The 14,264-nt window shown below is 38.8% G+C and overlaps 1 protein-coding gene across 1 annotated transcript in view; it reads left to right on the top strand.

Moving 5' to 3' along the window:
• Positions 1-14,264, top strand: part of BNC2 (basonuclin zinc finger protein 2) — a 473,281-nt gene that overhangs the window by 6,521 nt on the left and 452,496 nt on the right. The window contains exon 2 of the mRNA XM_074953438.1: positions 6,999-7,068. The gene's annotated coding sequence lies outside the window, so the exon portion shown is untranslated. The remainder of the gene's footprint in view (positions 1-6,998; positions 7,069-14,264) is intronic.

The following is a 14,264-nucleotide window of genomic DNA, read 5'->3' as shown; positions in this document are numbered from 1 at the left end:
TAGATTGTTTATTTAAGATAATGTGCATAATTTTACAGGTATTCTATTTCTTAAAAAACAAAGTTTTTCTGCTCCTAGTTTTTGTGTTTAAGTTTTAAATAGTTAACCATGAGATTTAACAATATAGCTATTTACTCTATTTTAAATCTGACAATTCTAAAACCACTTCAGATGAGCAAGCAAGATACTACGTTATTATCTGTTTGCATTGTGGTATTAGCGAAGAGTTACTAAGAGGCTACTTTATACTGCAGCTTTTGAGCTGCTAACACTGTTCCCAAAAGCAGTGTTTGCTATAAATTCCCAGCTTTGAGGAATACAAAATAGATACTGCACATTGTATTCTAGGGTGGTACTGCAGAGTCAGCCCAACTTGAACTTTTCTTGCAGCCTGAACTCTATCATCACAGTGGGATTTAACTGCCTCAATCCAAAGAAATGGGACTCATGTATTTTGGCAGCAATGTGAAGTTGTAACTTTGAACTTTCCTGTCCTACTGTGGTTGAGTTTAGAGTAACGAAGTGGGAGTTAATGATTGTTGATTCAAGTTTTTAGGCACACTATTTCTGTATAGGACCTTTTCCTTTAAATATGGAATGTGTTAAAATATACACCTATGATGTAAACACCTTTATTTTCAGATAAACAGAGTTACAGTAAGTCTGCTAGAGACGAAGTAAACAATAAAGATTGTGCCAGGATTAATTTAGGAATTAAAAGCTTTCTTCCCAAGGTCAAGATTTTTTTTAACACTAACTTCCCAAAAGTTGGCTTACGTTTAGTCAAATCCATTCTCAAGTTCGTTATGGGCACTTTGAAAATTAGCACAGCGATAAGCACAATATAAGATAGACAGAAGCTGAGCATGGCCACATGCCCTCCCAAGCACGCCCTTTATAGCATCGCACAGCCTACATTTCCCTCTTAGGCTTTGGCTGCTGTCCCCAGCCTCCCATACCTTCCAGGCTGAGACGACTTAGTCCTCCAGCTAGATCACATAACAGTTCCACCCCTTCCAGGGCCCACAAAGTCCAAGGTCAACAAAAAGAAACATAGGGTTAGAGTCACAAAGGGACTTAGACTCCTCAGGCACTGATACAGGTGTCATTGGCATTCCCGAAAACCCCACTCAGCAGCCACCTAACCCTGTAGGTGCCTACACTCACTCTGCATCTAAATATATGCTGTAAAAGTTCCCTGGGCACCTAAATTTCTGCTCTGGGAGTGCACACTGCTGCCTCACTCTAGGCATATGGATGCCTAAACCCTGGTGAGATTCATAAACTGAGGGGAGAAGAGGGAAGAGTGGTGCTCCTCTGCCTTATTCATCTGCAGGGCCCAATGTGGAAGATGTGCTCAAAGGCCGCTTAGCTCCAAACAAAACGTCTGGGGTGCGGGGGAAAGGAGGCCTGCTCTCATAACTTTTAGCCTAGTGGTTAGAGTGCTCACCTGGGACGTGGAAGACCCTAGGTCAAGTTCCCCTCTACCTGATGAGAAGAAGGGATTTGAATAAGGATCTGCTACCTCTCAGGCGAACACCCTAACTGCTGGGCTATGAGATAGTCTGATGTGAGACTCCCTTAATCTCTCCTGTTGTCATTTTTCCACATTGGATAAATATTTAAATAGTCACTGGGCCAGAGAGAATGAGTCTATAGCCTGGTAGTTAGTGTTGCCATCTGGAAGGTGGGAGACCCAGGATCCAGTTCCTGGTACCGGTCGCTATTTAAGAGAAGGCTCACGGCTGAGAACCCTAAACTGAGATAAGCACCTAAATCTAGGCTGCAGGGAGGTGCCTAACTGCCTAATGGGGCAGTGCTTAGAACACCCCTCTCCCTCTTGGGCATCTCCCATTGGCTAGATTAGGCAGGGAGCTACCTGCCATCTTGGATTTTTTTTTAATCCTATTCTTGGGTGCCTCTCTCTCTCCCTATTAATCATATAAGGAGCCTGAGCACGTACTTCACGCTTTGTGAATCCCAGTGAATTTCTAGACCCCTAAAAGCAACACTGAACATTGCAACACCTAAATCCCTGGGCGTATGTCTACACTACAATTACAAACCCCGCTGCTGGCCCGTGCCAGCTGACTTGGGCTCCCAGGGCTTGGGCTAAGGACCTGTTTAATTGCTGTGTAGATGTTCAGGCTTGGGCTGAAGCCTGGGCTGTGGGATTCTGCCCTTTAGCCCAAGCCCAATGAGCCTGAATCAGATGGCACTACAGGCTATGCAGCTGGTGTGTAACTGCAGTGTAGACATACCATTTGTGACTTCTAGCCCATAAGTTTTTTTTTGTCATTCAGGGAGGTCCTGCAGCAGCCTTCTGTTCTACAGTGAGAGATCAAGGTAAGGTAAGGTAAGGTCTGGTCTGGTCTGGTCTGGCCTCTCCCTCCCAGCCAGCCAGCCAACTGAACTGGGCTCCCCTTTTTTAGCTCCTCCCTCAAAGCCTGACACCTACTTCAGGTGTCACAGGGTAGGACTGAGTATGTCCCCAACAGCCCGTTAACCACTTCCTGACTTGAGTTTGTATACCCCATCAGACTGAGTTAAAAAAAAAATTAACTAAGGCTATAAGAGTTCAGAAGGGGGCTTTTCAATCTATTGTCTGACTAATCTATAGATTGTACAAACTTAAGTTGAATAAATCTTTTACAATACTTAATAGAAATAGAAATATTTCTACCTTTTTATATTTTAGTGAAAATTAACATTCTATTGAAGTGTTTGCATCCCAATTATTATGCTACATTAGTTTATGAGAACCCCTGCAAGTGGAATTCAGTGTTGCCAAGTCTCATGATTTTATGCAAGTCTCTTAATACTTGGTATTCTCCTAAAATCCCAGCTCTTGGGAGTCCCTTGATTACATGAGAATCTCAGCTTGTTCTTAAAAACAAAAATGGTGCTCGTCCTTAGGGCTGCAAAGAAAAGTTTGAAAATGTGATCCAAGTGAACCCTAAAGGGTCAGAAATGAGAAGGCAAATAAATAGAACTTGATTTTTTTAAAATTTCCTGATTTAAAGCCAATTTTTAGAGGCCTGACTCATGATTTTTAAACACTTGGTGTTGGCAATACTGGAAATTGACTAGAAGCACCCTATGAACAACAGTGAAAAAGGACTAGTTTGGTCTCATTGCCCAAGTTGAGAGACAGACAGAAGTCAACAATATAAAAATAATGAAAAATAAATTGATATTTAAAATTCTTTCTATTAGTAATACAATAAGAATATAATAGGTTGTTACAAGGAGGAGGGAGAAGAATTGTTCTTCTTAACCCCTGAGGAAAGGACAAGAAGCAATTGGCTTAAATTGCAGCAAAGGAGGTTTAGGTTGGGCATAAGGAAAAACTTCCTAATTGTCAGGTGGTTAAGCACTGGAATAAATTGCCTAGGGAGGTTGTGGAATCTCCATCACTGGAGGTTTTTAAGATCAGGTTAGACAAACACCTGTCAGGGATGGTTTAGATCAGAGGCTCTCAAACTGTGGTCCGCAAGCTCCATTCAGGTGGTCCACAGATAGTTCCCTCTAAGGTGCGCACCTGGGCAGCCGCACATGAGAGAATGAAGGGCCACCCACCTAATTAGTGGAGCTGCGCAGGCATGGCTCCACTAATTAGGTGCCTGGACTCTGGAAGACACACATGTAAGGTGAGGTAGTGGCCTCGGGGGCAATAGGGGGTAGGTGGGAGGGGGTATTGGGGTGAGAAGAGGGGGTGGGGGGAATTTGGGACATGCAGGGCTGCGGTGGCCAGAGAAAGAGGTGACTTTCCCCAGCTCCAGGGCTGCGACTGCTGGGGAGAGATGGCCCTCTTTCCCAGCCCCAGCTCTGTGGCGGGAGAGAGACCTCACTCCTTCCCAGCCCAACTCGGTGGCTGCTGCGGCGGGGGTCATTGTGGGAATCTAATGTGGGATTGTTTGAGAGTCCATGCTGGCCAAGGTCTGAGAGATATGGCTTGCTAGTTGCTGCTTTGGTTTTCCCTGCTGAAGCAGGGTACTTACAGGGTATATGACAGGAACATAATTGCATTATACTCCTGGTTACATCTATACCACATAAAGGTCAGTAAACAACTTAACACCTTCCTGAATGGACACAGGCTGGACCATGACTTAATGTCTGTGTATCTAGGTGTTACACTGGACCATACCTTGTCTTTCAAGGAACACCTTACAACACCTCACTGAAAATAAAGATAAGAAACAACCTGATCAGCAAACTAGCTGGTTCTATCTAAGAAGCCAGTTAACCTGGCCTACACCTAAAACTTAGGACAAGCTATCTATGGCACACAGGACTGTGAAAAATTTCACACCTTGTGTGACATACTTAGGTTACTCTAATCCACACTATAGACAAAGCTAGGTCAACAGAAGAATTCTTATATTTTTAAATGGGGTGATTTAAAAAATATATAGAAACTAAATCATCATAAGCGGAGTTGCAAAATATATATTGTGCCATGAATACAGAGGAAGATTTAGTATTTCTGTACCCCAGACTAAATCAATAACTGGCATCCTAACTGGTCTAGATATTGAGAGAACATGATTTGCTTTTCCTTTGCATCACTTTAATGGATTTCTTTTTCCGTTAGATAATACCTACTCTACAAATTCTCTTTTAAAAGTTCCTCTGAATGAAAAGTCCCTTTGTAGAGATTACACACATTCTAAGCAGAGAGATGCTCGTTGTAAAACTATTGTTATCTTCTTCTATGTTCTAGTCACCAAAGAAATACACATTTTATTATTGTTCACTTCACTCACAAAGGTTCAGGTCAGACGCGCGTTCTCTGACTCTCATACCCATGGAATTTTACAACATCCACATTTTCAATATGTTGCCTCCATAAATAAGTTAGGATAAATAAAAGGTAAGATACAGTGTGCTTAATGAGGATTTTGAATTTTAAAAAGTGTGTGTGTATGTGTGTATATATATATATATATATATATATATATATATGTATGTAATATCTATATCCAGCAATATCTTATCTCTATTTTGCTAAGCCTCTTGTGTGCATGCGAGCGTGCACACATGCGCATGCTTGCATGCACTCTTCTATTTACAGTGTAATCCCTATTCCACTAGATGGCACCTGCCTTGTGTATAAGGAGCGATCAGGTCCTTCTGTTGGAATAGCACTGACCTTGTCTATGGCATCATCTGTTCACAGGCAACAGTGTCATCTATTCATTGGGTTTTCTGCAGGGTGTCTCCAGGTTTCATGAGCTCATGTATTTTTGGGTGCCTTTCGGTCTCAGAATCCTTTCAATAATATGGTATAATTTGTACAAGTAGTGACATAGAACAAATACAGTCAGAACACCCAGTTACAAGAACAAGGGACCAGAGTAGCAGCCGTGTTAGTCTGTATTCGCAAAAAGAAAAGGAGTACTTTTAGCATCTTAGAGACTAACAAATTTATTAGAGCATAAGCTTTCGTGAGCTACAGTTGCATCCGATGAAGTAAGCTGTAGCTCACGAAAGCTTATGCTCAAATAAATTTGTTAGTCTCTAAGGTAGCACAAGTACTCCTTTTCTTTTTAAGAACAAGGGAGTGAAGTTTATTTGGGAGGAATGGAAACCAGTGTGAAGGGATCATCAATACGGCCAAAAAACCCAGTTTATGAAAAGAACAGTAGAGTTTCTTTTACTATCATAGCCCTGACCAGCCGATTTATCCATGAGACCTCGGACTGTGGTCATAGTGGTCTTGCTGCTAGGCGATTGCACACCTAACAGTTCTGGGAGCTCAATTTTTCTTCATGTCCAAATAGCAGATTGATATAGCTGGGTGTACCGTCAGTGTGGTAGTAAGTCTTAAATAATAGTAGAAATCTATACTATAGGGTAAATCAGTTGTAAACCAGCACACAAGTCAGGTTTGTACAAAGTCCCAGTACTGTACCAGGACTTTTCTCTGAACTTAACTATATAGAGAGTTGCAGGAACAGCCCTGGGATACTGTGACAGGGTGGATGAACACAGTCCATAGATTGGCAGAAGTGGAGTTAACACTCTTGGGTGCAGCTGCCACAAAATGAAAGATTTGAAGGACATGAGTCAAGATAATGGTTGGGAGATCAGTACAAGCCAATTACAAATTGTCCTTTGTGTTTGGTGGATTTGATTTCAGTTCTTGTCATGTTGAGTGGCCTTAAATATAAATTCAGGGCATGTCCAAAAGGGGTTCTTCTCTTTGTGAATCCCTGGTGCCAGAGAAAAGAAAGTATGGGGATTCCACGACCCCTTCACTTGTTGGCAAAAAGAGGCTTTGTTTCTCCTTTCAACAACAACAAAATATCTGCAAAAGAGGATGAGATACAAGTGAACTATTTATCTGGCAGTGACAGTTATCTTACCACCCTTTCTCTTTCTTTTCATAATATGCCTTTGTAGTTTTCTTTGCTATCGCTTATATAGTTTATTTACTGTCTTCAGGATGTGACATCGGTGTCATACAGTATTGTACACCAGAGCCATTGCTTAGTAATTGTTTCATACTATGCAGTCTATAACTAGCAGCAAGATGTTTTGCAGCTCCCGGTGTACCTTTTATATCAAATTACTTGTATGGACTTGTTTATCTAGTCCACAAGGACAAGAGAAGAACACATATTTGCTTCTGCTGTATTGCCAGTTGTAAGATCTCAGAAAGGTGACTGGGTTGCCACATAAAAAGTTAAATAACTGCTTATGTGCTTTACTGAACTCAGACTTAAGTGAGCACTGCTTCTAATTACAATCTTATAGGAGTTAAGTTCCTGAAGCAGCAGTGAATTGCCATTGGGTGAGTAAGTAAAGCATTTTCCTTTCTGGTCATGATGTGTATACAACTATAATTGTGAAAGGCATTTTGTTGTTCCAGTGAGTTAAACAATATAAAGTTGCATTATATACATGAGGTTAAGTTTTACCGAGTTGTTCCGTTATGGCAGTATAATCATGACATTTTATGTTTTCACTGAAACACAAACCTTTTCTTGAAGGGAAACATCCTGACTTTGCATCTGCGAGGGAACAGGAAAAGATCCTTCCAAAATAGCTCAACAAAGAAACGTAAGTAAAGGGAATTCTAGCAATTCTACAGATATAAGATAGGTTCTATACCATTTTATACACCTATACAAACTGGAGAAAAGAAAGCAAGCAAGAAAGAAAGAGGAGGTACTGGATACTTCATATGAAAGTCAGGAAATCACTGGTGCCATTAAACAACTGAAGACTAATTAAACTCCTGATTGATTTTTCCATAAACCTCTATAAAGTTATCACCTCCAAAGTTGACCCACTGTTAGCCAATGTATTCAAGCCCACTACTAGCTCTCATCTATTACTAGATGCATTTTACAGTCACAAATATTCACACACAAATGATTGCAAAAGAAGGGAAAACAGACCAAGGCACATCACTGCTTAATAACAACGTTAAGATTTTTGCATTGTTATTAGTGGTCGATCTGAAAACTATTATGCCTTTTCTCAAAGAAAAGGACCACATTGGCTTTATCCACAGTACTCTACAGACAATCTCTCAAAACTAATTAAAATAATCTCTAATTTTTTGATTTCACTCAGATTTGATAAGGAATTCAACTGGGATGACTGGTTTTACCTGTCAAATGTACAAAAAAATTGGTGAAAAAGTTATGGAATTTGTTAAATATACTCAGTTTTGACCTATAAATTTAGAAGAATGGGAATGCAAAACACCATATGGTATATTAAATACGTGGGTTCTGTTTGAGGAGAGGAGAATGGTTTTGTTTGAAGAGAACACCATATGGTATATTAAATACTTGGGTTCTGTTTGAGGAGAGTGGTTTTGTTTGAAAAGGAAGATACAGCAATTAAACTTTTCTCTTCCTCACCCATCGTATAGTTTTAGATCTTTGCTACCTAACAAACAGGTTGTGTTATAAAGGACTATCCAGTAGGTGCATTATTGTGTGATCTCATATTTACAATGGTGGGATCTCAAACTTCTTAGGAATTTTTTACAGGGGATTTGCTATCAAAACTTCATAACAAAAAGGATTATTTGTTACTATGGGAAAGGGAGAGGCTAGAGTCGGTTCTCAGCCTGGGGTCATGACTCCCCTTTCTTTATGCCTTTATGTAAGAGGAGTCACAAAATTATGAAAAGGTGTCCTGCAATTTTTTATTGTGGGGTTATGTATCGACAAGGTGATAATCATGGTCTCATGCCTGGTCTACACTTAAAGTTAGGTTAACAAAGATACAGCACTCAGGAGTGTGGGGAAAAAACCCTTCTGTCCTGTAGGAAACAGCTACACTATGGTGCTACAGCAGCATAGCTATAGCACGGTAGCTGTGCTGCTATAGCGCCCATAGTGTAGGCATGACATGTTAAGGGCTGTTATAAAGAGGACAGTGATCGATTGTTCTCCATATCCACTGAAGGTAGGACAAGAAGTAATGTGCTTAATCTGCAGCAACAGAGATTTAGGTTAGATATTAGGAAAAAGTTTCTAACTGTAAGGATAGTTAAGCGCTGAAATAGATTTCCAAGGGTTCTGGAAAACCCATCTATGATGCTTCCTGGGAGAACCCAAGGCTGTGAGGCACCTCACTTTCACCAGTCAGAGGAAGCCTTGTTTGTGCCTGCCATGCTCAGCTCCCCAACGCCACAGGCCACGGATGACACAAGCACATAGATATGTCACCTCCTAGTGAACGGCCTTAACTCCAAGATCATAAGTACATAATTTTCAGTATGGATCCTGAATGCCTTAAATATTATTTGTACATATATTTCACAGTGATTATGAGGACCAGTGGGCTACTGGCTCTCAGCAGAGATCACATATACCACCCTTTGGTGAACTCTTATGTATACATGTGACCAGGCCAATCCCTGTAAAGGCCTGTGCCATCTGCCAGTTGGCACAGGAAGCTGGACTGGATGGCCTCTCATGGTCCGTGCTAGCCCGACAGTTATATAAATGAATATAGAATGTTACCAAATCAGAATAGTAGTGTTTTACACTCATCCTCACACCTGCAAATGATTAAAAAGGTCCAAAACAGTAGAAAATCAGGTACTACTCCTTGAAATTCTGAGAACTTTGTCAAGGATTCATTGAATACCTTGAAAGAGGAAAAATAACGAGTAGATCATATCACTTGTATCACAAAGGATTTTATGATTTCATGATCAGTTTTGTAGCCATTATAAAACTGTTGTAAAATTTGCCTAGGATCTGGGGAAAAAGAGTGGATTTTTTTAAACTCTTCCTTTCTTCTCTTGTTGTAATTTTTTATTTCTACTGTTGTACTTTACCTGTTTATTTTCTTCATCTATTCTTTTCACTGCAACTTTGGGGGCCACTTCAGGACTTGGTCATATAAATGTTAGTATTAAGGTTATTTCAGCACTGTAGTAGAACCGTCATACTTAGATCAATTTACAAACAGATTCATATATTGAAGCTGAAAAGGGAGAAAATAAGAAGTCTCTTCTTCTATCATTTGGATTTTTTTATTGCAAACCATTATTTTAGCTTACAAAATAATTAAATATGAGTTAAGCTTGCCTCTGTATATGTATACTAAGGAATTTACATTTAAAAGAAAAAGATTTTAAGAGTATGGAAAGCAGTAATGAACAGAGTAGCTAAATATTCAAATACAATTATTGTTCATATAATTTCTTAAGTGTTCAGGTGTAAACTAGCATAACGTATATTCCAAAAAACAACCTTAATTCTTCCCTTGTATAGCTACCCACTATCTATCCGACAGGAATAATATACTTCACCGTGGGTGCATTTAGAATGTTGTTACATTCATTCATTCACAAATCAATACTCATGAAAAATAACACTCAGGCCCTCATTCAAGGCCCACTGAAGTGAATAGAAAGACTCCCATTGACTTTAATGGGCTTGGATTATTGCTCTTTCAGTGTTCCCATACTCAAAAGGATACTGCTAGCTGAAGGTTATGGTTATATGCAAATGATTTTTAATATTTACATTAAATGTCACACATGTATCTTCACAAACTTGGCAATCCATGAAAAATATTTTGAATGTTCCATTGTTTTTTTTTTTATATAACTATGTGTTTTCAATAGGGACTCTAGTATACTGTGTACTGCCATTTTAAAAATCTATCACTTAGGTCTTCAGTGCTTCATGCTGAGAAGATTCTAAATGCAGACACAAGACATTCTGATTTAACTGAGTGGAAGTTTACCATGCTTGGACTCAGGCCCACAGGTGATGTTTCCTGGTCCAGTTTGAGAAAATCCATTCAGCCATTTTTGTGTTACTATGAGAGAGAGAAAATACTTTTCCCACTAAAAAAAAGTTCTAAGCTACTGCAAAAGAATGGCTGAAGTTTGGAACTTGGCAATAGACAGTCCTCTGAGGAGTTGTTTTTGTGGGTTGGGGGTGGAGGAGCAGGGACTAATTTTTATAAAAAACTATATATGTTTAATATACTCAGTGCTAAGCCTGTTAGAGTCTAATAAAGCCGTATCCACTTGGTGACATCACTTCACATTGTCCCAGTCTAGTAGGCCCAGGAGCTACTGCTATCAAGTTACTTTTGGGGAAAAAATTTGCCTAAGATTGTAAATGTCTGTAGAAACACACCCAGCACATTCTCAAAAAAACTGTGTTAACCCCAGGGTCATGATCAATTTGTGATTGCAAACTGAAAAGTCAAAATAGTATTTTCTATTACTATTTAATTATCTAGCTTAATACTGTTTTGATACACTCCCGAATTCCTTGCTCTTTCATTCCTATATTGCATTCCTGGTACACTGCAAACGTTCTTTTTACATCCTGCATTCCTTGCACACACACAGTAGGCTTTTGATGTCCTGAAATGTATACCAACAGGCTGTGCCTCACAGCCAGGTTAACACTGCTGTGCTACCTTAACTTGCTTATTTTTTGTGTTTTGTAAGTCTTAACATTACATTAATATGATGTTATACTTGAACATGTTAATTCTAGCAGAAGAAAAGTCTGCATAAGAATGTAAACAGAAACAAATGGCTAGACCCTCACACTCTCCAAGAGAATGGCCACTAAATGTAGGAGAGCAGACTTCCATTGATCACAACACTTACTTGGTGATTGTTTAAAAAAAAATTCCAATTTCCTGGCAAAGCGTTAGCATTAAATTGTGTATCCATCATCCAAAACAGAGTTTACTGTGATACAAGTAATTTTAATTGTTTATCTTTCTGATGGAGGTCCTTTGATATCACAACTAGATAACAGAGTATTAGCATTATGTGAACTGAATGATTCATTAATTCAGAATCACTTTTAGACATTTGAAATATAATTGGCAGACCAGAGCTAAGCAAATCAAGTCTGCCATCAGAGAAAGACTTTTCGGACTTCTGTATGAACTATACTTGTGCTATAACTTTGTGTGATTAAGACTTTCTCTCATTTGTTTTTCCGGCATTTCCTGTAACAATTCATTTGGTGCCTGATCCATGCCCCACTGAAGTCAGCGTGAAGTTTTCTACTGACTTCACTGGGCATTGAATTAGGCTCTTGATGAAAAAGCTGAAGTCACAAAAAAATTAAATATTAATATAATCAGTTAGATCTAGAAACATTTGCATCTATATGGTTCTGTCCAACATATTGCATAGTTTCCTATGAATTCTGTCTTCTACGGAATTTAGATTTGAAGGTTTCAGGAGACTTTTTTTTTTTTTTTTTTTTACTCCCCACACTAGTGTTGGCGCACGGGGTGGAAACTAGTTTCTTTTGTTCCTCTCTGTCAGTTCCTATTGCTTCCATCCACTCTGTGGTGTTGAGATTGACTGTTCTTCTCTCCCAGTGAAGAGTTCTACTTAAGGTTTCTCTTGGACTCCATTGTTTCCTCACACCAGTTGGTTTCCACTTGACAGCTTCATGTGGAAGTCTGTGTGTTGGCATCTGGAGTACATGCCCCAAATAGGTCCAGTGCTTCCTTCTGATTCTGGTGGAAATGAGCTACTGGCTGGTGATTTCTCAGATTTCTCTTCATTGGTAATAAAGTCTTTCCAACCAATGCCCAGAATCTTTCATACACACTTGTTTTCGAAGGTGTCTAGTTTTCTGTCTAACATTTTGGTAGATTTCCAGCTCTTGCAGTTATATGTTAACACTGAGAGTATGTTTGAATTTAAAATTCTCAGTTTTGTTTTATCAGTTAGGTATAAAATGTTTTGGATAGGAACATGAAACAGAGTGTTGGGCCATTTCCACAGGTATTCTCATTTCCACATTCTCTGATCTTTAGGTCAGGGAGAGGAATCTCCATACTGGAAATCACATTTGATGGATAACTAAATTAGGGGGGAATATTAAGCTCCTTTGAACACATTATGTGAGAGATTTAACCTGCCAGCATCATTTTTTTAACATCTCTTCAGCTCTGGCACTGTGTCAGTACATTTTAAGCAGATTCAATAAATTCACCTAGAATGAACTCATTAAAGGTTCTATTAGCTGAAGTTCAATTCCCCCTTCCCCCACCCAAAAAAAAAGGGATGTGTGCCCACCCTGTATAAAGACTGCAGAGTGGACAAAATGATAAGATAGAAACAGATCTGATCCTTTGTCCAAAATTAAAACCCAATCAAACCTTTGTAAGTTTATAAAATGTCCAGTAGGCTGGTAATAGTAATAATTAGCACACATGCAGTGCTTTACATCTACATTGCACTGTAAAAATATTAATAAACGAATCATCAGAAAGCCCCTGTGAGGTAAGTGTTATCTCCATTGTACACCTGGGGCAACTGAGACACAGAATGCTTAAGTGTCTTCCCCTAAGTCACTCCAGGATTCGCTGTCTGAGTTAGCATTAGAATCCAGGATTTCTTGGCTCCTAGTTCTGTGCTTTTGCCTACTAGACTACATCATCTTTTTCTTTTCATGGTATTTACATGAATCCCATGCCTATAATTTGTTTTCTGGTTTGGAGGAATCCAGAACTGAAGGCAGTATTCAAGGAATAGTCTCTGAGACATGATGCCTATGCATATGTAATCCAAAAATCACATTTGATTATTTTGCTGATACGTCACATTGCTGGCACTGGAGCATGAGTTGTGAACATCACATCATTGATAGGACTTCCATCAGCAGAGGCCTGCTGCAGCTGCTTGTTTGGCAGCTGTCTGAAGCAGCCTTGGATATAGGTATTAGCCTTTTCACATCTATTTGTCCCGATTTAGAACTGATTCTGTTTCCACTGAAGCCTGTGGCAAAACTGCCATTGACTTCAGGGTAATTAGGATTGGTTCCTTAAAACTGTATCCCTTCTCATTTAAGATATGATGGCATATAAAGTGACAGACGCTTGGCAAGGTAATTAGAACCCGACCCACTTAAAGCATGAAACATGAACTCTATAGGCCATCACCTTGCCATTATTCATTTTGTTAAACCCCTCCTTAAATGGTTTCTAATTATTTGAATTTTTAATAAGCACCCTAAATAACTAGCCCATTACATGGTAACTTGAGAGTTCAGATAAGCTCTGAGGGAGCTATTCTGGTCTTTCTTGTAAACAATAAAAAGTTAATAAGGTAACTAATGCATATTTTTTAAAACTTTCTGATTACATATAAAACAGAGGGACTAAAACAGCTCCAAAGAAACCATTCTGTTCTATCAGGCAAACAATATAAATGTTAAAAGTTTCCATAAAAGACATGTTTGTCTTAAAAAAAATAAAAGAGACACTAATAAATTAAATTTTAAAACTATATTTAAAGACACTCATAGAGAGACTTAGACAAAATTCAGGAAATCAAATGTAGGGGTGAAAACACAAATGTATAGATGGTATAATTCATGCCACTGTACATTTTTGAAACAATTTGTATAAACTAAGGCTGGATTGTCAGCATAAACTTTGAATTTATTGGCTTCTGTTGCTTTAAATCAGACCCTTCACATTATTTAAACATAGCCTTTTCTATTTAATATTCAGAATGGTAGAACATACACATTAGACTGCAGATAGATACATCATTCATCCTGGTAGAATGCATATCTCATAACACTTAAGTAGTTTATTAAACTTGTTTCATCTGAGATAGGATAAATTTTGTAATTGACAGCAAGTCATAGGCATGTACTATATTTATCATATTTAACATTACCCTATGTTACAGAAACTATTCTACTTTTGTCTCTTAAGTACTTTTTTCTTGAAGAAAAAAATATATGAAATATGTAAATGTTGTTTAAAAAATGACTCCT

The sequence above is a fragment of the Natator depressus genome, chromosome 5, assembly GCF_965152275.1.
Source record: "Natator depressus isolate rNatDep1 chromosome 5, rNatDep2.hap1, whole genome shotgun sequence".
Taxonomy (NCBI): Eukaryota; Metazoa; Chordata; order Testudines; family Cheloniidae; genus Natator; species Natator depressus.
The sequence above is the reverse complement of the archived record's forward strand: the minus strand, read 5'-3'. Positions and strand labels throughout refer to the sequence as shown.